This window comes from Lathamus discolor, chromosome 5 (genome assembly GCF_037157495.1).
Source record: "Lathamus discolor isolate bLatDis1 chromosome 5, bLatDis1.hap1, whole genome shotgun sequence".
Lineage (NCBI taxonomy): Eukaryota > Metazoa > Chordata > Aves > Psittaciformes > Psittacidae > Lathamus > Lathamus discolor.
Window position 1 is genome coordinate 114,122,917 of NC_088888.1, and position 22,464 is coordinate 114,145,380.

At 42.5% G+C, this 22,464-nt stretch overlaps 1 protein-coding gene and 1 long non-coding RNA gene across 10 annotated transcripts in view; one reads left to right on the plus strand and one right to left on the minus strand.

The window, feature by feature from the left end:
- EHBP1 (EH domain binding protein 1) overlaps positions 1-22,464 on the plus strand; it is a 229,754-nt gene that overhangs the window by 9,021 nt on the left and 198,269 nt on the right. The gene's annotated exons all lie outside the window — the stretch shown is intronic.
- On the minus strand, positions 16,801-21,011 carry LOC136014496 (uncharacterized). The gene is made up of 3 exons (XR_010612734.1): positions 20,807-21,011; positions 19,978-20,356; positions 16,801-17,400 (listed from the first exon to the last, which is right to left on the minus strand). It is a non-coding gene; the product is annotated as an uncharacterized LOC136014496 (long non-coding RNA).

Here is a 22,464-nt window from a genome sequence, read left to right on the forward strand (position 1 = left end):
TTATGTCAGAGCCTCTCAGCTGGGAAAGATATATGTTTTGGCAGTTGAGGTATAAAGTAGTTGTGGCTTTTGGCACCTGGAAAGGCGTTGCAGGGACTTGGGAACTGTGGGTTAAGCATGAGCTAAAATTAGCAGAACCATAACTAACATTGCTGTTGTCTAAGGCTCTGACTCATGAGGTTTTCTAGAATCAAGAGTGGAGCTGAAATGTCACAGTCCCTAGCAGCATTCATCTTCTGCTTTCCTCTGCCCTGAAGCAGAGGTAGGATGAGAGGTAAGGCTGCCTGGTGTGTTAGTGTTAACTGCCATCAGCTTCAGTTCAGATTTGTAAGGTGAGAGTGGACTGCAGCAGTTTGAGGAGCATTTGCACTTCCCTTATGCTGCCCTAGTAGGAGCAGGGAGGAAAACCTGCCAGAGGGGTGAGATGAGCCACAGCTGCCGGCAAGAGCATCTTAGAGTGCTTCAGCTAAATCACCCAGATCCTGAGTCAGTGCCCTGTGCTGTCACTGTAGGGCTTCCAAATGCACAAGCTTTTGAGATGAATCAGAAGTGCAGGCCCTTCTGAACTATAATTTCCAGCTGTCTGCAAACCTGTAAAGATGAGCAGTGCAGATGTAATTCTCGCTTGGCTGTTGAGGTTTTCTTTCTAGTGGAGAGTCCTTATTGGGGGTTCTTTTTCATTTTTATCATTATTTAAAGAGACTTTCTTGAGGATTACTCCGAAGCTGTGGCCAGGCTCTGCAGCTGCTTAACTGTCTGCAGCTGCTGAACTGCCATCTCTGTGGCTCTGTGTATTTATTTTAGCACAAACTGGTTTCAGATTTTATTTCATGTACACACTCAGTCTCCTGCAGTCCTACTGTGGGTTTTGTTTTGGGTGAGCTGCTGTAACAGGGCCTAACAGCATGCTAACAGATGTGATCTTTCTTTTCTAATAGATCTGTTTTCAACAATGACTTTAGTGCTGACCAGACATCACAAGAGCAAATTAATTAACTGTATTAAAACAATCAGGGACATTTTAAGACTCTATCATATCACATCAGTTTTGAGTCTCATATTACCAAGGCCCATGTTACTAGCTCTCATTTCGTTGGTGTCATCTTCACAAGCACCTGTAATGACCAGTCACCCTCCTCGTTCTTTACCCAGTAAGTAATGTTTTCTTCCTTGCTGCTTGCTGTCTGATGGGTCAGAGCTGTTAGGCTGCTGGATGGGTGGCTCTGGCTGTAGTGATCAGAGATGTGGGTTTTGATGGGTGTGCAGCTTTGCTGGGAGTGTGTATTCATCTCCACCTGCTGGGACAAGCCCCATCACCTTTTATGTAGGCCAGGCAGACCAAAGACATTTCCTAAGTCAGCTCTGGGTTTTCCATTACATGTGTTGTTGCTTGATGCCCTGAGCTGATAGCTGTCTTGAGCTTTCTTCAGGCCTAAGACTAATGCACTGATGCCTGTGCTTTTAAAGCCAGTGTCATAAACTGACTGTCCCTTCCCAGCTGTGCTTGGGAAGAGTGTTTGCACAGCCAGTACTGTTAATATCAAAAGCCGTATTAAATGAAGTAATTGGAGAATCTGGACTATTGAATACAGTTGGCAGCACATTGTATGCTGCCACTCAGCATGCACCGTGAACTTCCTTGACTTTCAGTGACTGCTCATTAAGTAAACTCTGAATCCTTTTGTTTATGGCAGTATATAGCAGGAGATTTAAAAGAGCAGAAAAGAGCTGTCAAAACAGCTTAATTCTCTTTTCCAGCAAAGATCTAGCCTGTAAGTTTCCAAACCAACCTGTTGCTGATTTATCTGTGGTTTATTAGCAGAGTACTTAACCTTGACAGCACCTGACATGATTATAGCTCTGGAGTCACAGCTCTGGCCATGTGGCAGGTACGTGAATCTGTCCGGCTGTTCTTAACTACTTGGCTGTATTTTTCTTCTGTGGTCGTACCTTCCATCTCTTGGAAAACTGACTGCATAGTTTGTCTCTTCCCATAGGTAAAATGAGCAATAGTTGTATAAAGCCCTGAAAAATTCCAAGAGAACAAGATTTTTAAAATCCATTTTCTCTTCAAGTGCAGATCTTAACTGGGTAGAGTACTCGGAATAAGTGTCTCTTAAGTTGAGCTAGTGAATATTCATAAAGCTTCCCTTGTATTCCTTTGTCTTGAACATGTAAGAAAACTTTAAGAATGGGAAAGTCCTGACCCGTTTTTCACCACTTCCTCTCATACAACAGAAAGCAGAAGAATCTAGCAGCATTACTTAGTTGTGAGGCATATTTGGGATGATTTCTGTTTTCTGTTAACACTTTCTGAGAGATCTCTTTTTAAAATACAATGGTGTTTTCGTCCCATTTTGAGGGGGATTTGTGTATGTAGAAAAGGGAATTTTGGGTTGTTGGCTTTGGTTTTGGTTTTCTATTTCCTTGCTAAAATTGTTTACTTTCCCTTTAGATGGCTGCTCTGAGTTCTGGTGTCTCTATACCCTTTTAGAATACCTACTCAATCTTGAAACACTAAAGGAATTATTTTCTTTCCGATGGATTCCTCTTTTCATATAGAAAATGGAATTTGAGCTTGTTTTCATTTTAAACTGAAAGATGACCAAGAGTTATCTGAACACCTTGAATTCTTATAGTGGTTGATGTAATCATGGAATTTTTTGACAGAGGCTTGAGAGTGTGTGTGATCACCCATGCTGCTATAATTGTAAACATCTAGTGCTTGAGACATGGTGCTTCCTTTCACACACAAAGAGCTGTGGTCAATGGCTCGATGTCTGGCTGGAGACCGGTAACGAGTGGTGTCCCTCAGGGATCGGTGTTGGGACCGGTCTTGTTTAACATCTTTGTCGCTGACATGGACAGTGGGATTGAGTGCGCCCTCAGCAAGTTTGCCGATGACACCAAGCTGTGTAGTTCGGTTAATACGCTGGAGGGAAGGGATGCCATCCAGAGGGACCTTGACACGCTTGTGAGGTGGGCTGATAACAACCTTATGAAGTTCAACCATGACAAGTGCAAGGTCCTACACCTGGGTCGGAGCAATCCCAGGCGCAGCTACAGATTGGACAAAGAAGAGATTCAGAGCAGCCCTGTGGAGAAGGACTTGGGGGTGCTGGTCGATGAGAAAATGAACATGAGCCGGCAGTGTGCGCTCGCAGCCCAGAAAGCCAACCGTATCCTGGGCTGCATCAAAAGGAGTGTGACCAGCAGGGTGAAGGAAGTGATCCTGCCCCTCTACTCTGCTCTTGTGAGACCTCACCTGGAGCATTGTGTGCAGTTCTGGTGTCCTCAACATAAAAAGGACATGGAACTGTTGGAACAAGTCCAGAGGAGGGCCACAAGGATGATGGGGTACTGGAGCACCTCCCATATGAAGACAGGCTGAGGAAGTTGGGGCTGTTCAGCCTGGAGAAGAGAAGGCTGCGTGGGGACCTAACAGCAGCCTTCCAGTATCTGAAGGAAGCCTATAGGGGTGCTGGGGAGGGTCTCTTTGTCAGGGACTGTAGTGACAGGACAAGGGGTAACGGGTTAAAACTTCAACAGGGGAAGTTTAGATTGGATATAAGGAGGAAATTCTTTCCTGTTAGGGTGGTGAGGCACTGGAATGGGTTGCCCAGGGAGGTTGTGAGTGCTCCATCCCTGGTGGTGTTCAAGGCCAGGTTGGATGAAGCCTTGTGTGGGATGGTTTAGTGTGAGGTGTCCCTGCCCATGGCAGGGGGGTTGGAACTAGATGATCTGGAGGTCCTTTCCAACCCTAACTATTCTATGATTTATGATTCTATTCCTTTAGTCTGTGGTTGTCAGACTGTCCAGTGGAAGCAGGGGGGAAGGCAACTATTCTTTCCTGCCCCTAGGAAAGTCAACTTTCTTTTCCTTGTCTTCAGAAAGTTACCTATTTTCTGGGGCAAGTCCTATGCCAGCTGAAAGCTGGCAGCTGCACAACAGGGCAGTGCCAGAACATAGTAATACTTGGTAAAGGATGGTGTGAGGGGATTGTCTGTGACATGTCATCTGCTACGTGTGGGGCTGTAGCAGCCTACTATGCCCCTCTGCCTTGCCAAAGTATGTTGTACCTCCATACCAACACTGAAGTCAATGTTCTAGAGAGCTGGGACAGCCCTTTTCTCTGGGCATGTGAAACTTGTGGTTGATGGGGCTGTGCTGTTAGGAGTTAACTTGCTGTGTTGTTTTTGAACCTTGGGCTTTTCCCTTATTTTTAGCTTTGCTTCATAAGGAAAAAGTTCTTGTGTGATGTTTCAGTGAACAATTTCAACCAAAGCTTATGGGGATGGAAACCTCCAGCTTATTCCCAAGGGTTTTGTGACAAGGGGCCTCTGGATAGAAGAGAGGAATCTTGCTCAGACCCCATGGGTGCAGGTGAAAATCCAGTATCTCTACCCTTTGTTAGACACTGGAGAGTCTGCAAGGGCGAGAGCTGTTGGCAGCCCATCCTCTTTCTCTCTGGTTGGAACTACAGGTTAGTTGCAGTTTGTGCTTACCCTCAGCCGTTTGTGCCAGTGTATTTTTGGAGCAGGAGCTGCTAGATACATTTCTCCATTTCTCAGTTCCCCATCTGCTACTGTAGCTGTCTCCTTCTGTAGCTGCCTTAGGAGGAGCTGCATTGCAGGGGACAATGGCAGCAAAACCAGGAGTGTTACCTGTGCTTCCAGTTTGTGAGTTACCTGATCCTGAAGCTTGGTGTTCGTTTTACCCATCATCACTAACTTCAGCACTGCTGACGGTGTGGCTAATGTGATTTAGTACCACTGCAGGTGACAGCATGGTCTCTTGTCTCCTTTTCTATTTCTGAGCTAGGAAACAGGAATATGGAATTTGTTTGCCTGTGAATTCAGTGGTGTTGTCTGGAGTGAACCCGAATAAAGTATTTACAATGCACAAAGTCTGCTTCCTCCTAGAGGGGAAAAAAATGCTGACTTCAGTAAATAAATTTATTTCAGCCAATTTTTATTCTGAGGGAAGTAGTATGTGTATTGCAGGGGGAGAAATACTTCCTCTTTTAGCAGCAGCTGTTAAAAGCAGGGTGCTTGCTCGCCTTGCAATTAAGGATGAAGTCAGCAAACTGTAATTTTAAAAAAGAAAATAATCTTGAGCTACTATTGACTATAAGAAGACTGCAATTTACCCTAACTTGTTTGTGTCCACCTCGTGAGAACTGTCAGTATCTCTTATGATTGACAAAACCCCATTAAGGCCCAAAGAAGCAGAAACCTCCTGCCTTATTATCCCTACAGAGTGGGTTTCCTGCCCTTGTCTGCCTTCTGTGTTGTGCAAAGGTGGGCTTGGAGAAGACTCCATGAGATTTGCTTCTGGTCTTCTTCTACAGGGTTAGTTTGTTCTTTGCAGGCTTTAAAAATGGTTGGCCTTGTGCTTTTTATGTGCAGTATTTGCTTGTTGAATTTTAGCATTGCACAGAAATGGGGTAGGATGGACTGTGAGATGAGCTGATGTGGGACAGGGGCTGTGAGGAGAACGTGAGGTTATTCTCCCTGTGTCTTCTGGTCTGGGTGTACAAGGCAGATCCTGCTTGGTTTGGAAATACAAAACCAGTGACCTAAATATGAACAACCCGTGTGGAAAGTAAAAATAATTATTGCAGAGAACAGTCATGGAGCCTTCCCGTATTTCTGCTGATGTCATCTCTTTGGTTAGCACGGGCTTTAGAGTTGGGGTCTTAACTTCTTCTTATACTGAACATCCCTTGCAGCAAAGGAGAAGTTAAAAGCAGTAGGAAGATATTTCTGCAAGCTGGTAACACATGATAGAGAAGTCTGTGTACCTGTGCAGAGTATGTACAAATACATAGTTCAAGATGCAACGTCTCAAGGTTTACATCAAAGGTCCAAGGCTCCTTCTACCTCTGGACAGAGTGCCCTCAGAATAGGTGAAAACAGGAGCTTGGGGCCAGGTTCATGCAATAAAACGTGTTCATCATTTGGAGAAGGCCTTTGTATGAAGGTCTTAGTAACATGGTTTAGTGCTGGACTTGGCAGTTGTGGGGTGAAGGTTGGACTTGATGATCTTAAAGGTCTGTTCTAACCTAGTTGATTCTATGATTCTATCTATACATAGTAAAAGCAATGTATGTTATTGAACCATCTTAAGAGAAGGGAAAACCTGGATGCTATTCATATAGCAGAAAGAGTGGCTGTTGTTAGTAAGGGACAAATCTTGTCTACCCTTGGTTACTGTGGGTGACTCCAGATGTGCTGTGGAGTGTGTGGGTTGAGGAGGGCCAGGGGTCTCACTTTCCTTACAACCCTGAGCCATCAAACTGTGTAGGTTTGAAACAGTGCAGTATTTCATGTTACTGAAAATTTCAACATTGTAGTAAACCCCAGGCCTTTATTCTCCTATTGAATACATTTCCTTTCAGCTGTAAGCAGATTTTTGTCTCATTCAGACAGATGTTTGCTGACCCAGGCCATGTAGAATTCTTATGACACAATATGCTCACTTTAAAATGGGAACTTTCTGTGTCACACTGAGCTTTCAGGCTTGATTTTGCCGAACAAGCAATATGCACGTGTATATATTTGAACCTCATCTATATGCAGCAGCCCCAGTGTTTTGCTGTGCCTTTACAGTCCAAGTCATACAGCACTTATTCTTCCCTTATAAGCAGGACACAGCAGTGCAGAAGTACATTATCTAGAGACATTAAAATGGGAATAGCTGCACACACGGTATAAACACTTTTGTAGCAAAATAAAATGCATATGTATTTTTGAATGTACCAGAACAACTCTTCCAGTTGGGAGTACCTTCCCAAACTGAAGTAGTTTTGTTGTCACAAAAACTGTCCTGAGCAACCCTTGATAATTGAAATGTGTTGTTGTGCCTCTGGTCATGTTAAGGGAGAAGTAGTGCATCGTTACTCACATTCTAAGTCTGAGCCCTACACCCAGCAGTCAGAGGTTACAGGACAGGAGAGATTCTGGCTTTGGTACCATTTGCTCAGCCAACACTGATGGGAATAAAGCTGAAATTAGGTTTTATTCCAACACAGATATAAATGCTTCCCTTTGGTAATTCATCATAGTCACAATTCTTTCCGAAACTATTTTAGGAGGGGGGTTGCCTTTTCTCTTGGTGAATGCTAATTATGATGTTGCCTCTCTTTGAGTGACTGTGATAGTAACAATCATATTGTTAAAAGAAAAATCTAAATTTAAAGTGTTCCAGGGATTCTTTTTGCGCTGAATGAAAACAACCTGCATTATTTAAATATTTCTACCTTTAAGACACAGACGGGAAGTCTGTCTATTAATACCATACAATGCTAAAAACACCTCTGAGTTCTTCTGAAAGGGGTTCTTTTGTAACATTTTGAATGCAAAGGAAGACTTATAGCTTTGTAAATAGAATTGTAGTATGTGTCTGGCTTTCCTCAGTGTAATTTCACTCAAACTGATGTCCTGATCTCATCAACCTGTTGCATCTTTATATTGTCACCATGTTGTATTTTCTTCACTGTATCTGTGTACATGATACTTTGTATTTCATATTTTCATGTTGGTGTCACATGCTGGTGTCTGGGTGGTTCATGTGGAAAGGGTAGGAAAACCTTTGAAAATGTTGGAGTCCCCAACATAAACAGGACATGGATCTCTTGGAGTAAGTCCAGAGGAGGCTACAAAGATGATCAAAGGGTTGGAGCATGTCTTCTATGGAGGGAGTTTGGTTTGTTCAGCCTGGAGAAAAGAAGGCTCCAGGGAGACCTTATTGTGGCCTTCCAGTACCTAAAGGGGCCAACAGGAAATCCAGAGAGGGAATCTTTGCAAGGACGTGTAGTGACAGGGCAGGGGGGAATGGCTTTAACCTGAAAGTGGGTAGATCTAGATTAGACATTGGGAAGAAATTCTTCACAGTGAGGGTGGTGAGGCGCTGGCACAGGTTGCCCAGGGGAGCTGTGGCTGCCTCATCCCTGGCAGTGTTCCAGGCCAGGTTGGATGGGACGTGGAGCAACCTGGTCTAGTGGAAGGTGTCCCTGCCTGTGGCAGGGGGTTGGAATGGGATGATTTTAAGGTCCTTTCCAACCTAAACCATTCTATGATGATTCTATAAATAATGCAGCCTACACAGAAAGAGTGCTTACATGCTTTTACTATTTGGTACATTTATACATAGTTGTAGAAGGATAAGAACTTACTTATAATTTAGGCTTCTTTTAGCCAATTATGGTATCAAAGCATGATTTCTCTATCTGAACCTGGGAAGTTGATTTTGTATGTGTGTGATTCCGGGAGTTTTAATTTTTTTCTATCCCCAGGCAAGTTCTCAGTCACAGAAAAGAAGTCATGGTGTTTTCTCTTCCTCTCTTCGTACCCAGATGTAGCCAGGAGCTGCGGAGTAGTTTTTTGAGTACTGAAAACAGAAAAGCTTGTGAAGCTATAGGTTTTCAGTTAGTAACAGTAGGGAATAGTTTGTTTTGTTCCTTATATACAGAGTCCTGTATTAGTCAATTTAGCATCTTCATTTGTTCAGAGCACATTTGATAAATTCTGTGCAGCTATGTAGGTATTTTTGATTTGGAGGGGGACATGAAGTCCTTTTTGCTTCTTGTTCTACTAGAGTGCAGTCTAGTTGTAGAATCAACAGGAGTCAGAAAATCCTGGTTCCACACTCAGCTTCCTTTCAACTTCCCTTGTAACTGTGTGGACAAGTCGTCTTTTCTATCACTCCCTAATTTGTGTGCACAAATCATCTTCTGTCAACTTCCCTACAGTTTTATGTCCACAGTTGCTTGTAAGTAGGATTTATGTCTTCTGTTAAAGGCCAGAAGCTAGCAGCTCTCCATTCAGTGGTACTGGCATAAAACAACTAAGAAGATGCTTTACGGTTCAGAAATAAATATCAAGTGCTGACAATTTCTCTGCGCAAAAATTCTGCAGCTGCACAGCTGTTATTAATCCAGTCTTATGAGACTGCTGCGTGAGAGAGAAAAATGATCCCCATTTTATTATCTCTGGAACTTGGAATACATAGAAATTGCAGAGAAGGTGCAAGAAAGCCTCTGTACTGATAGGAATTGTGTGAGTGTAGATTTATGGTGGCAAGACCCTGCATAATTGAGGGGCAAACTGCAAGTTATACCATACCCTACAAACATAAAAAAATGCCCCTTCCTCTTTCCCCGCATGCCCACCAGTATGAATCATGTTAATGATGGGGTCATTTACAAGGATATTTGGGCATGAGGTCAGAGTGTAAACTGTTGCAGAGCATTGTATTTGAGGTAGAGCAGGACCAGTGGAGCAGAGTGCAGGAGGAAAATGGGAAAAGTAATTCTGGAGGGGACATGACTGCATGATCACTGATCCACAGTTACTGATGGAGGAGCTTAAGTGAGCTTTTTGTTGTGGGGAGGGTTTTTGTTTGTTTTCTATTTATTTTCCCTTGAGTTATGTGTAATTAAGAGTGTGTGTAATGGATAAATGCCCAATTGAGGGGAAGGAAGTAATTTGTACTAGGCTCTAAGTACATCCTTTCTGGATTGATGTTTCTAAAGTATTTTATCCAGTGGTGGTGGTATTAGGAAATGACAATAACCATAAGGACCAAGGTTGTCTTCAGGAGAGGTGATGGATGCTTGAAGCATGTAATTGCACTTGAAAGCCTACATGTTGATTACTCCAGTGCTGAAAAGTTCAGGGGACCTACACTGTTTGTGTCAGATTCACTTGCAAATGGTTGTGACAGTCTGTCTGACAGCTGAAACCAAAGTGCTTTTAAAGAGGTGCTGATGTAGAAACTATAGCACTACTTGTAGAAGGAGAACTTGTTAAGCTCTGTGAAGACCTCTGGGAATAAAGGTGGTAGGATGGAGCTTGGTTACAACTTCAACAAAGCCGTGACTGCACAGCAGGATATAGGCTTATCATTGCTGCAATATAATCAGAGCTGTTGGTGTATTCTGCTTAAGATTGTTGACTTCAATATATACATACGCTGGCTGGATTAGAACTGCTGATCCTTTTTTTAATATTTTTTATTTTTAATCTTTTCTTTTTCTTCCTACACTGCTGCAGAATTTGTTTTGTGATTCATTTTCTGCTTGGACTTCAGGTGATAGCTTTTTCTTTCATATCATGTTCACAAAATCAGTCCCAAAATATAAAGCCTTGTAGAAGGGAGAATGTGAATATGGGGAAGAAATAACATTTAATTTCCTACCCTTAAAAAAAAAGGAAAAAAAGAAAAAAAACAAGTATTCTGTGCAGTGTGTTTGTTGCTCCACATCATCTGTCCTGTGATTTACGGTGTAAAAAGAGAGAGGGTAGCTCATGAGACATTTGAAATGTTTGAGGCTAAATTGCGAGGTTTAGTCAGAGACAGACTGAACTCTTGACTCTGACTCTCTTGAGGGAAGCAAACCTTCACTGCCTGTTTCAGAATTACTGGTCCGGTTTGTTGATGATTCCTGAAGACCAGAATTGTCCAGAAATCAAATGCTTCAAAGCCGGAAGAAAAACACAAGTACTTGTTTTATCTCTGGTGCTGTTATTTATGTGATGAAGCTGGCCACGTGTCACCTTTACCTTATGGACGTCTTTGTTTGGATAGTTCGAACTTTTTTCCTCTCCCTTTGGGTATTCCAGCTGTAAGATCCCTTGGCGTATATGAGTCCTAACCATCCCTTAGGAGAGGGAAAAGAGGGGAGGAGGTTGTATGGCTGAGGAGAAGAGGGAGCCTGCATCTGTCTTCAAATAGTTCTGAGTTGGAGAGGTGAATTCATGTTAGGTAAAGCAGGAAGTGTCCAATGCAAGAGCTAGTCTACACTTGAGCCCTCCTGGCCCCAGCTTCTGCGCTGCCATGTTCTGCCATCATGTTGCTGATGCTTCATCTGTGGGGTGGTGGAGGGCTGTCAGCCCCTTGGGAATGAGGGCTGCACCCGTTGGTGTGCTTGCCTCAGGGAAAGCTGGTGGTGTGTGCCTTCTGGGGACAAGCCACACACATTGGACATGGCTCAGACACTTGGGATTTACTGCAAGTTTTTATGGAAGGGCTTTGCAGCTCAGAGGCTGGACATCATGGAGGCTGTTGTGCTACCTGTGCGTGAATGGAAGCTGCAGCTGCCAGAGGAGCCAGAGCTGCCAGCTGCCCCTTGTGGGGAGCCTAAATGTTTCTTTGCATTGTTCCAGTGATGTGAGGTGACATTACAAAAGCCAAATGTCTGGCTCTGGTTTACACTTTGACTTCATAATTCTCTCCAAAACACTAATTTTCATTGGCTTTGAAGTTTGAGGGTTTCAATGACCCAGAACATCTTTGAACATTAACTGTATGGAAATGAATGAGTAAATTCACACCTCATTTGGTACTATGTTGCTTGTCTGGCTGCAGAACAAACAAACCCAAACTCTATATATGTTAAAATGGAGCACTAGCTTTTTAGCCAGAGCAGTGAGGAATAAGAGCTCTCTTGCAAAGGGGGGTTAAAGAATTTAGCCTGGTAGATCACCTTTGTCTAGGTCAGGTCCAGTCTCCAACTGAGACAGAAGTTGCTGTTCCTCCAGAGGACAGCTTTGGGGAAAGAAAAGCAGTTGAGAAGGCATCCGTACTGTGCCGGGGAATGTGTTAAACAGCAAGAGCTAGATATGCCAGTGCTCATCTGTCAAAAGCCCAAGAGACAAGGTTAAATGAACAGATCAAGCTGAGATAAGTGTTTTGTGTAAGCTCTTGTCTATGCTCAGAAACTGGAAAAGTTAAGGAGAGCATGACTTAAAGCATGAAGTGCATAAATAAAGCTGTGCTGAGCTCTCCTGTGAATGCACTCATTCAGGAGATTTGCTCTTCACTGCACCAGCCTGGTGACCTTCGTTTTCCTGAGCGTTCCTCTGTGGTCTGCCCATCATTGGGAAGCGCTCGTGCTGCCATAGCAAGGGCATGCACATGTGTATGCAGTGCTGGCCCTGCTGAGGCTGATGTTCCAACTGAATGCCCCAGAAGTAAATATGTTAAAATTCTTCAGGCTTCGAATTTTGAGCCGCCTTTGTTTTAAAGATGAAAAGTGCATTTTCTATCAAATGGGCCAAAATATGTGAGAAGTCTTATTTTTGCGGAATCTAAGGAGTTTGTGTGCCCACACATCTCTATTGTCCACACTGATGACTCTGCACATAACTGGTTTTCCCCCTCAGTGCTCTCTATGAACTCTGCACAGCGAAAATTGATTCTCGTTCCCTTGTTGGTTAGTGTGCAGAGTGGATTTTATTAATTGGGCTTCTTTGGCCCAAATTAAACAGATGTATTGAAACTCCAATTTGAAATTTAATCATTTACAGTAACTTCTCTGTTTTACGGTAATACCTTTCTAAAAGCTTGAAGATAAAATATTTCTTCTTGTTTATCCTCATTTAGTGCCAGATCCTGCAGCATTTATTCTGGTAGGATGTTTTTGCCTTTTGCCGTAAGGACACAGTTCTTCACTTGGCACAACGAGGTGTTGCAGTTAAGTTTGAGAGTCTGTCTTTCTGTTTGAGTGGATGGCTCTCGGCACTTTGCAAGATTAAGAGTGTATTTTGCTCCAGGAACCAACTTAGCCTCCCTTTTTATTCACCTTTCTGCTTCCAAGGAGAGCTGCCTTTCGCACCAGACACATTTGTGTTTACAGATAAAAAAATTTTAAATTAAAGTAAAATTGAAATCTAGGGTGAGACAAAATTACTTAATCTTTTAAGCTGTGTGCTCTATGGGATAGAGGGACTCTGTCTCGTTATCCTTTTGCCTCATTTAATGGTACAAGACTGGAATTCAGCCTGCAAGACATCAAATCCACTTAATAAAAAATCTGGACAGCATCCAGGAGTCTCTTCTGTGGCTGCAGATGTTACTTTACAACTACCCAATGCTAAGAGCCATCAGCTAACTAACGTAGCCACCAGGCTAAAACAGCGTCAAGCATTTCACTATAGGATGGAGTGGGTATGAATACTGTCGTTTTAAGTTGATATAAAATACCAACCATGACAGCACAGAAAGGAGGGAGAGGGCAGCATGGTAGCCAATGTAGTGACCAGGTTTAGTCTCCAATTACAAACCTGGTGTGTGATGGGTAGTAAAAGCTCTCGACTTAAGACTCTGAAACAGTTAATACTGGGGGTGTCCATACGTCTTTGTTGGGAGCGTAATCAAGGAGAGGGCAGTGTTCATTTTTAACAATTTATCTTAAAAAATCCTGGGGGGGGATGCAAAGGACCTTGAGGAGTGTTCTCCCGTTGGATGTTAGTGGCCAGCTGTAAGAGCTTTTCAAAGGAGAGTTGGTACAGCTCAGTGTACTGAAAAAAGTGTGAAGGGCCACTGGTCTTAGTTTCTTCTGCAGGGAGCCAAAGGGCTGACCTAGCTCGGAGGGTGCTGTTTGTAGGAATGTCTGACTTGCGTGAAACTAGATCAGGTTATAACAGAAAAATGCCATATAGGAAGATTATTAAAGAAAACAACCAACCAAACCCAAAGCAACAAAACCCAAAACAACCCACAAACAAACAAAAAACGCTGCCTGGCTGAAAGATGCAATTTCTTTGTATGTTTTTGACATCAGCATGAATTCAGTTATACTGTAGGTTCTGTATAGCTGCTTTTTAGTTGAAACACTTGCTTTAAAACAGACATTACATATGCTGTTAGTTTCCAGCTTAGATGATCTTGAAATAATTAGTTACAGTCTCATTCAGATTCCTGTTGGACATCTTACAAATAGCAGTTATTGACAGAATCCGTTTTGGTCCTTAGTTGTTGATGTTTTTAGAGGTTTTTTGACCTTGAAATAGGAATGTTTTATTATTTTTATCTGCAAATTAGGAGGTTTGGTATTTTCAAAATACTTTCCAAATTTTCAAAGATTAAGGATATTTTTTTTTCTTTTACATTTCAAAATAGAGAGGTCTTTCAGTTAGGAAATTTTTTTGCTCTTTTGTTTACCATATCCAGCCACTAGTGCTGGCAGGAGGTTTTACTTGGTCTCTTGAGTATCCATGAGTTAACATGCAGTTTTTCTTAACCAATACTTGCTGCTGGATCTGAGCCAGGGGTGAGCCTTCGAGTGTGCTAACTAAAAGGCTTGGTCAATTTAACTTCCTAGAAATGATACAAATGTTTAGACTTTTGGACGTATGATTCTAGGGGAAGAATTGGTGATCTATTAATAGAAGTAAATGGTGTTCCTTTAGAGACAGGCTTCTGTAACCAGAAGTGTTAACTTCTGTTTTGGGAGGCAGCTTGGAATCAACATAACAACTTAAACAGATTGAGCAGGAAGAGGAGGAGTTGTTCTAATTTTGCAGTCTTCGGAACAGTTATTTAGCTGTAAATACTGATCAAATAATTTCACTTCTTATGGTCATACCTCCATCTTAAAGCAGCTCTCAAAAGGCCACCCACGTGAAATGGGACATCCCATGGGAAATGATAGTGGCAGTTTCTAATGGCCTGTGCCAGTTCCTTAGAAAGCACATGCAAAAATTCTGTAACTCTGGTAATTAATGTTTTTATTTCTTAACATGCAAGAAATCATAGCTTTAGTTTTGAAAGCTATCCACATATAGCTTACTGCTGCAAAATTTAAATGCTTCATCCCTGGTAGTGTTCAAGGCCAGGTTGCACAGAGCCTTGGGTGACATGGTCTGTTGTGAGGTGTTCCTGCCCATGGCAGGGGGGTTGGAACTTGATGATCTTAAGTTCTTTCTAATCCTAACCATTCTATGATTCTATGTTGGCTTGTTCTCATATTTTGTGTTTTTTATGGTCTCATTAAGCTTGGAGAGGATGAGGTCTGCAGAGGCTCTGCAGTTTTTTGTTTTGCTTAGTGTGCAAGTGTGTGACTTTGGAACTCAAGTTTAAATACAAGGTTCCTTTGTTTCTCTGCCGTTTTGATGCTTTCATTGCTTCAGAGATTTCCAATAGCTGGTGAGGTATTGAAGTTGGTAAAATCCTCTAGCTTTGTGCCTCTGAAGGGTGGCAGAAAGGTGTGTTACTTTCCCTAGTGCTCTAGCTATTGAGGAGTGTGCCTCCCTGGTAAGCAGGTGCTTTGCTGAAAGCAGGTGGTTCATAATCCTGTGGTTGGTCAAACAGCCAAGGAGATGCCAGAATCAGGGCTGAGAAAGCAGTTCAAGAAAACACTGGTGCTGTTGGTTTAGGAGCTTTGGAAGATACACAACACCAGATTCTCCTACTCATGACCATGCTAAACTGTAATTTTCTGCAGGTTGAGTCCGTGGATTGCAAAGAGGAGGATGTTGGAGGCATTTACACACTTCTAAGACTTCATTAGCAACTGTAGCGATAGGACAAGGGGTAATGGGTTAAAACTTAAACAGGGGAAGTTTAGATTGGATATAAGGAAGAAGTTCTTCACTGTGAGGGTGGTGAGGCACTGGAATGGGTTGCCCAAGGAAACTGTGAATGCTCCATCCCTGGTGGCGTTCAAGGCCAGGTTGGACAGAGCCTTGGGTGAGATGGTTTAGTGTGAGGTGTCCCTGCCCATGGCAGGGGGGTTGGAACTAGATGATCTTGAGGTCCTTTTCAACCCTAACTATTCTATGATTCTATGACCCATGTCCTAATGTGGAGAAAATGAACATGGGCCGGCAGTGTGCGCTCGCAGCCCAGAAAGCCAACCGTATCCTGGGCTGCATCAAAAGGAGTGTGACCAGCAGGGCGAAGGAGGTGATCCTGCCCCTCTACTCTGCTCTTGTGAGACCTCACCTGGAGTATTGTGTGCAGTTCTGGTGTCCTCAACATAAAAAGGACATGGAACTGCTGGAACAAGCCCAGAGGAGGGCCATGAGGATGATCAGGGGACTGGAGCACCTCCCATATGAAGATAGGCTGAGGAAGTAGGGGCTGTTCAGCCTGGAGAAGAGAAGGCTGCGTGGGGACCTAACAGCAGCCTTCCAGTACCTGAAGGGGGGCTATAGGAATGCTGTGGAGGGTCTCTTTGTCAGGGACTGTAGTGACAGGACAAGGGGTAATGGGTTAAAAGTTAAACAGGGGAAGTTTAGATTGGATATAAGGAGGAAATTCTTTCCTGTTAGGGTGGTGAGGCACTGGAATGGGTTGCCCAGGGAGGTTGTGAGTGCTCCATCCCTGGCAGTGTTCAAGGCCAAGTTGGATGAAGCCTTGTGTGGGATGGTTTAGTGTGAGGTGTCCCTGCCCATGGCAGGGGGGTTGGAACTAGATGATCCTGAGGTCCTTTCCAACCCTAACTATTCTATGATTCTATTCTATGATTCTATATTGGAGTCTCTGTGGAACAGAAGTCAAAGCCTTTGTTCTTGTATCTGTGTGTGGAACTTGCCCGGCCAGTAAGACCAGCAAAGATCATTGTCTCCTTTAATTGCTTATAGTAGGCTATGCAGAATTTCTTAAATCTATTTTAGCCAAATTGGAGGAGGAAGATTCTGGTGTGCATAGTTCCATTCCCCAACACTGTGGTGTTGGTGAAAGATGCAGACTTTTGTTCTGTTCTGTAAGAATTGTAGAAAAATATTTTTTTCTCCCCTGTTCCCAGATTGAAAACCAGAACTGCCTTCTGTTCAAATGCTGTTTGGAAAAAATGATTATGCAAAATGGAATAGGATCTGTTTTGTAGTGGGATCTGATTAAAACTGACGATGGTGTGCCAGTGGATTGGAACTAGATGATCTTACAGTTCTTTCCAAGCCTAACCATTTTGTGATTCTGTAAGAAGCCTCTTGCATATTTTTAGTACAGGAATATATTGTTTAATATGGTAAATTTTTTTTTTTTTTTGATGGGTTGAACCTATGTGTCGGGCAGCATTCGTCAGGGTTTTATTTTAGTCATGCTTTTTTACACTTTTTATTGTGAGAATGCATTTAACATTTACACTTGTAATGCTTCAAAATAAGAAAGGATAATTCAGTAGTTTAAGGTATCCTCAGTAATGCACATACATTGTACAGAGATTATCTTTGGTCTCTAGATAGAGGTATAAGTAGGTCATGGAACGTGACTAAAATCAAAGGGAGGGTTGGTGCTGCTCAGTGTCAGTCTTAAAATTTTCTGACGGCTGTATAGTTCATGAGGACAGGAGCTGGAATTTGAACTCAAAATCCCTAGTTTCCTTTATCAAGTCTACTAAAAGTGTGTTTCTCTGGTTATTACTGATCTGGTTTATTTTTTTACATGGAGAGGGGGAGATAGCACTGATCTTGTGTCTGCTTAAGGAAGTGTGGGATGTGGAGCCTGGGTGCACGAAGGTCTTCATTCAGCACATCTGTCATAACAGAGAGATGATCTAGCACTTCACTTTCTTAAACCAGCTTTCAAATGCTCCGTCAAGTCCGAGGTGCAAATGAGTTTGATTTCTAACTGGTTTGTGTTTATTCACTTGGCAGTTGTCAGGCCTCAGCTCTGTGAGGAAGAAGATCAGTGAGTTCACTGTGGGTTGGGACTGAGCGGACTGTGCAAGCAGGTTTGTGTGGTGCCTGCTCTTGCTATGGGCTGCTTGGGAGAAGCAACTTACAACCTCTAAACGTAAAGCCAGCCTCTAAACTTAAAGCTTCTAAAAAAACCATTAATTCATTATTGTTAAAATGTAGAAGATCAAATATTCTGGGGAAAAATTAAAGAACATAAAAAGGAAAATCAGGCATCTGAGAAAGATCTGACTCGTGGTAGCCTCCTGTGAACTTTCCACTCTGAAGCAACATGCTCTGCTCTTTCCACTTACGGTTTGTCTGAATGGCTTTGTTAGCCCGTACTCCTCCCTGCCAGTTAGCCTTAGCCCACACTAGCCCGGCACAAAACCATACAGTTAGTTAGCATGTTCTAATGCTCTGAACTTACTTGGCTGGGAAAGTTGGTATTATACAAGCAGGCTTTTAGACGGTGTTCAGCAGCTCCTATTTTCTATAGGCATTGTTTGTTATGGCATACTGGGAGGTGTTTCTAAGCTCTGTGGTAGGATATCTAGGGTAAATGTGTGGACTAAGCATTGCTGCAATAAATGTCTGCCTAAAGGGAGTGTCTGTGATTATAGGAGAGATAAGAGATCCACTTGGTCCTTCTAGTGCAGTACTCTTAACCCCTCCTTGAGACAAGCAAGGCTAAACTGGATCAGGCAAAGAAAGCTGCTACATGGAGGGCAGCTGGGTGTAACAAAGAAATCAGAGACTAGTCAAGCATTTGCCTGTTACTGCCAAAAGGATGTTAAAGAGCACAGTTTCTGAAGTCAGTTTGTGCATTCTGCAATATAAAATTCTGTTGCAGAAAGCTTTAAGAAAATATTTTGCCAGATAGTTCTTTTGAGTTTGTTTTGCTCAAGATTCTTTAATGCAGTAAGTCCTTGTAAAATGAAGTTGAATCTGTCCTTGTCATTTGTTCTGAATTATGGATGAATTTGGGCTTTGTTTAATCCAGCTCATTCTGCAAACTTCGTTTGTGTTTGGCTTAAGAAAACCAAGTCATCAGTAGTACATACTACACGTTCCACGGTCAGCCTTGCAAACAGGTGCTGTGCAGATTCGGTGGATCTGACTGCACTTGTAAAATAGTAATAGTGTCTTGCTATGTCCCTTTTTGTGTAAACCAACCAAAATCGGACTAGGGTTTTTTTTTTGAAAAGCAAAGCATAATCTTGAGACATAAGTCTTGTAGAGGCCAGTCTGTTTTAGCTGCAGATGTATTAAAACCCCCTAAAATTTAGCTCACAAGGAAAATCCTGCTCTTTCAACAGCTTGGGTAGTCTTGAAAAAATATGGAGACCTCTGGTGGGAAGAAATTAAGGAGAATAAACTAGGTTGGAAAAGACCTTTAAGATCATCAAGTCCATCCATTACCCTAGGACTGCCAAGTCCACCACTAAACCATGTCATGAAGGGCCTCATTTACAAGGTTTTTTGCACTTCCAGGCATGGTGGCTCCACAGCTGCCCTGGGCAGCTTGTTCCAATGCCTGACAACCCTCTCTCTCAAAGACATTTTTTTCTAATACCCAATCTAAACCTTCCCTGATGCAGCTTGAGGCCATTACCTCTTGTCCTATCACTTGATACTTGGGAAAACAGACCAGCCACCTCCTGGCTCCATCCTCCTTTCATGTAAGCGCTGCCCCCCCCCTGCCCCGAGCCTCCTCTTCTCCAGACTTAAACCCCCCAGTTCCCTTGGGTGGTCCTCATCACACTTGTGCTCCAGACCCTTTACCAGCTCCGTTGCCCTTCTCTGGCCCTGCTCCAGCACCTCAATGTCTTTCTTGCAGTGAGGGGCCCAGAACTGAACACAGGATTCTAGGTGAGGCCTCATCAGTGCCAAGTACAGGGGGGTTATTACTTCCCTGGTCCTGCTAGAAAGCAGATGTGGAAAGATCTGGAAGTGGAGGGGTCTCAGCTGTGGTGTCCTCTTGCTGTACCTGTTTTAATAATTTCTCTTTTGGAATTTCGCAGCCTTACAGTGACTACTGCATGGTTGCAGTGAGGGAAGAACATGCTTTGTCTCAGTTTAGGGCCTTGATGCATATTCTGCATGAGTTAGGTTGGGAGAGAGCTGTTTTGACTCAGGCAGTCTGGCGTGGTAACACCGTGAGGTGATTCAGAAGTCTGTTCACAGGCCTGATGTGGGAGTCTGCTGTGAAGTGGGAGCAGACAGGCTAGGCCAGGTGAACACGTCAGCCATCTTACCTTAATTTGTGGTGGATGTGACTTGGCATCTTGTACAGCTATGTCGAATGATGTCTGGGTGCAGAGTGTTTTGAATACCCTTAACTTCCATCATGCAAGTTAAAGGGGGGTGGCAAAGAAGCCCCCAGGTCCCTTTCTGAAATACAGATCTTCATCTGTTAATGTACTTCATCTTATAATTAGCTCAGATGTGTTTTATCTGCATGGTGTTTTATTTTCTTCTTGGTGTTTCTGGCTTTTGCAGTCAATGCTGTACCTTTGCTCAGCAAGTGGGCTCATTTGGCAAATGCATCAACACATGACATCATTCTTACCAGTGTCCCTGGGCCTGTTTAAAGCATCGGCGGTGACTTGACTGTACTTCCTAGATTTGTAGGCAGCTGTGGAATTTCAGTGATCATGACCAACAGGAAATTCTGATGGAAAAAACCTTAGTACAAGGCATGCAAAAAGCTGTTGCTTGGTTAATTCCTTGGCTAATGGTAATAGGTCCCAGAGCAAGGTTTCACTGCAAAGAGCTTTTTTTCATGTAAAATGAGGAAAAGTAATATTCATTCCAAATGAATGGTGGTATAGAAGTGATCACATTTACTTTTAAGAGACCAGTAGAGAGCCTTGATAGCATTCCAGCAGTCATGTCGAAAGCTGTGTGCTAGTGGGGATTGGTTCCTGATGACAACCTTGCATGTCATGCTGGTGTGCACAATACAGAGGGGACAAAAGGTTATTAGAAAAAAAATCTTATCAGACGTACTTTGACATTAGTGCTCAAGTAATTATTTTTATCCTTCAATAGGTGCATCTGCATGCTATTGTGCTAACCCTGCTGCTTCTCTTGGTAATTATACTCTTTTAAGCTTGACTCACAAAAGTAATCTAGCAGCCTGCAGTGGTTAATGCAGTTCAAATCAAGCACAGTAAGGATAAAACAAGCTCAACTGAATGAAAAAACAGGGAGGGAAGGAGGATAAGACAAAACCCAACACTTGAGCAATTTGATGCCAAAACAAACATGCAGACAAATAAGCAGACTGTAGCCTGTCCATGTTCATAGAAAAAAGGTACCTTGTGTGTTACAGGCATTGAAAGATTATTCAATGTTATTGAATGTAATGATACCTTGTTGCAAACAAATACTGTTACCTGTTTCCTCTCACCAAAAGCTTGTTCCTAGTTGGTCTTGCTGTTGGCTGCCGTGGCCATAATTAAGTGCATTTTCAGTTCTTTTCAACAATAGAGTCTAGATGTAAGTCTTTTACAGGCTTTTTCCGGTTACCAAAGAGTAACTTTGGACAAACAGGTCCTGGTTAATGTTACCTGCTTCTGCTAAAAGGTTTACAAAATGAGAGCTAACAGGAGACTGGTAGCTTTTATGTCCTTCTTTCACAAATGATCTTTGGAGAGTTCTGTAATCAAAATATTGTGCCAAATATTTCCTGGAATGATCAAAGCAAACCTCAGAAGACCTTGAATCTTGCACAATGTCTTTTTCAATTGGCAAAATTTGTGACATTTAAGGTAAAGATCAGATTACATAGTTGGGGTTTTTTTCCTGGTCGGTGGAATGTTTTTATTACCATATTTAAGAATTATGGATATGGAAAGTCTGATTCTAGTATTTTATCACTTTTTGTTTTTTTTTTTTTTTTAAATCAATTGTTTCAGTGGGAGAACTGAAGATCCCAGAATGGCTTCTGTCTGACAGGAAAAGCAGGCATGGTTTTGAATTATAGATGTTTTTATTAACCTGTATTTTAATTCTTATTTTAGTTAGTGTGCAGGGCAGTGATGAAGCTCTTTCTTAGCCACAAACTCTGAAATCAGAATCTTCCCTGCTGCTTTGCTGAGTAGGTTTCACTTATAAAGAATAAAATAAGTTTACTGCTATAAATTGCCTTTCTTCAGGAATAGTTTCTTGTGAACCACATAAAAATGAGTAAATAGCAAATACAACTTTATGATAAGCTTTATAAAATATGATCTTTTAGGTCCAAGCTGGATCTTTTCAGTACTTGCCATGTATCCCTGCCTTTCATGGGGGTAGTGGCTGATGCCCCAGTGCTGGTGGCTTTCTGCAGCTCCTCCTCCCAGTGCCTACTCCTGCCTTGGCAATGCTGCATACTGGCATAGGGTGAAGTGTAAAGCACCACCAAGGCGATTGTGTCAGATTCCAGTACAGCGTTAAGTACTCCCACTGAGAGGTTGGTGGTGTTGAATTGTATAGATTGAAGCAATTACTCAGCATGGAGATGTAGTTCTTCAGCTAAAACCCAGTTCTTTTCCCAACTCCAGCCCCATTCTCCTAGGGTTAGCAGTTCCTTACCTTAAACATACTGACTCTGCTGAAGAAGTGACTATCTAAAAGTCTTTGATGGCTTTAAAGAAATGAGAAATGTTGGTTGTGCAGCACAGGAAATGAATCTTAGATTATTTTATTTTGTAGCTGATCATTACTGTTTGTTCAGCTTTGCACCATTGTGGGTTTTGTATTTGGAATGATCATTGAGCTTAAAAAGTAAACTTAAAAAGGATACTAAACCTGATCTTCAGCTTGATTCTGCAGAAGTGTTTTTATTTGCTTTTGTTACTGGTTAATGAGCAGCCCAGGTTTATGACATTGAAGGAGGAGAAAAGCCTGAAGTAAGAAATGCTACTGAAATGCTTCAAATGAGCAAACTGCATTATGTGGTTTTGGCCATTTCCTAGAACTGAGACATAGCTAATAACCTTGAATGCTGGTTAAAATATGAGCTGGGCTTTTTGTTCTAGAAGTCTTTTGGCATAAGAGAGCAAGGAACAGA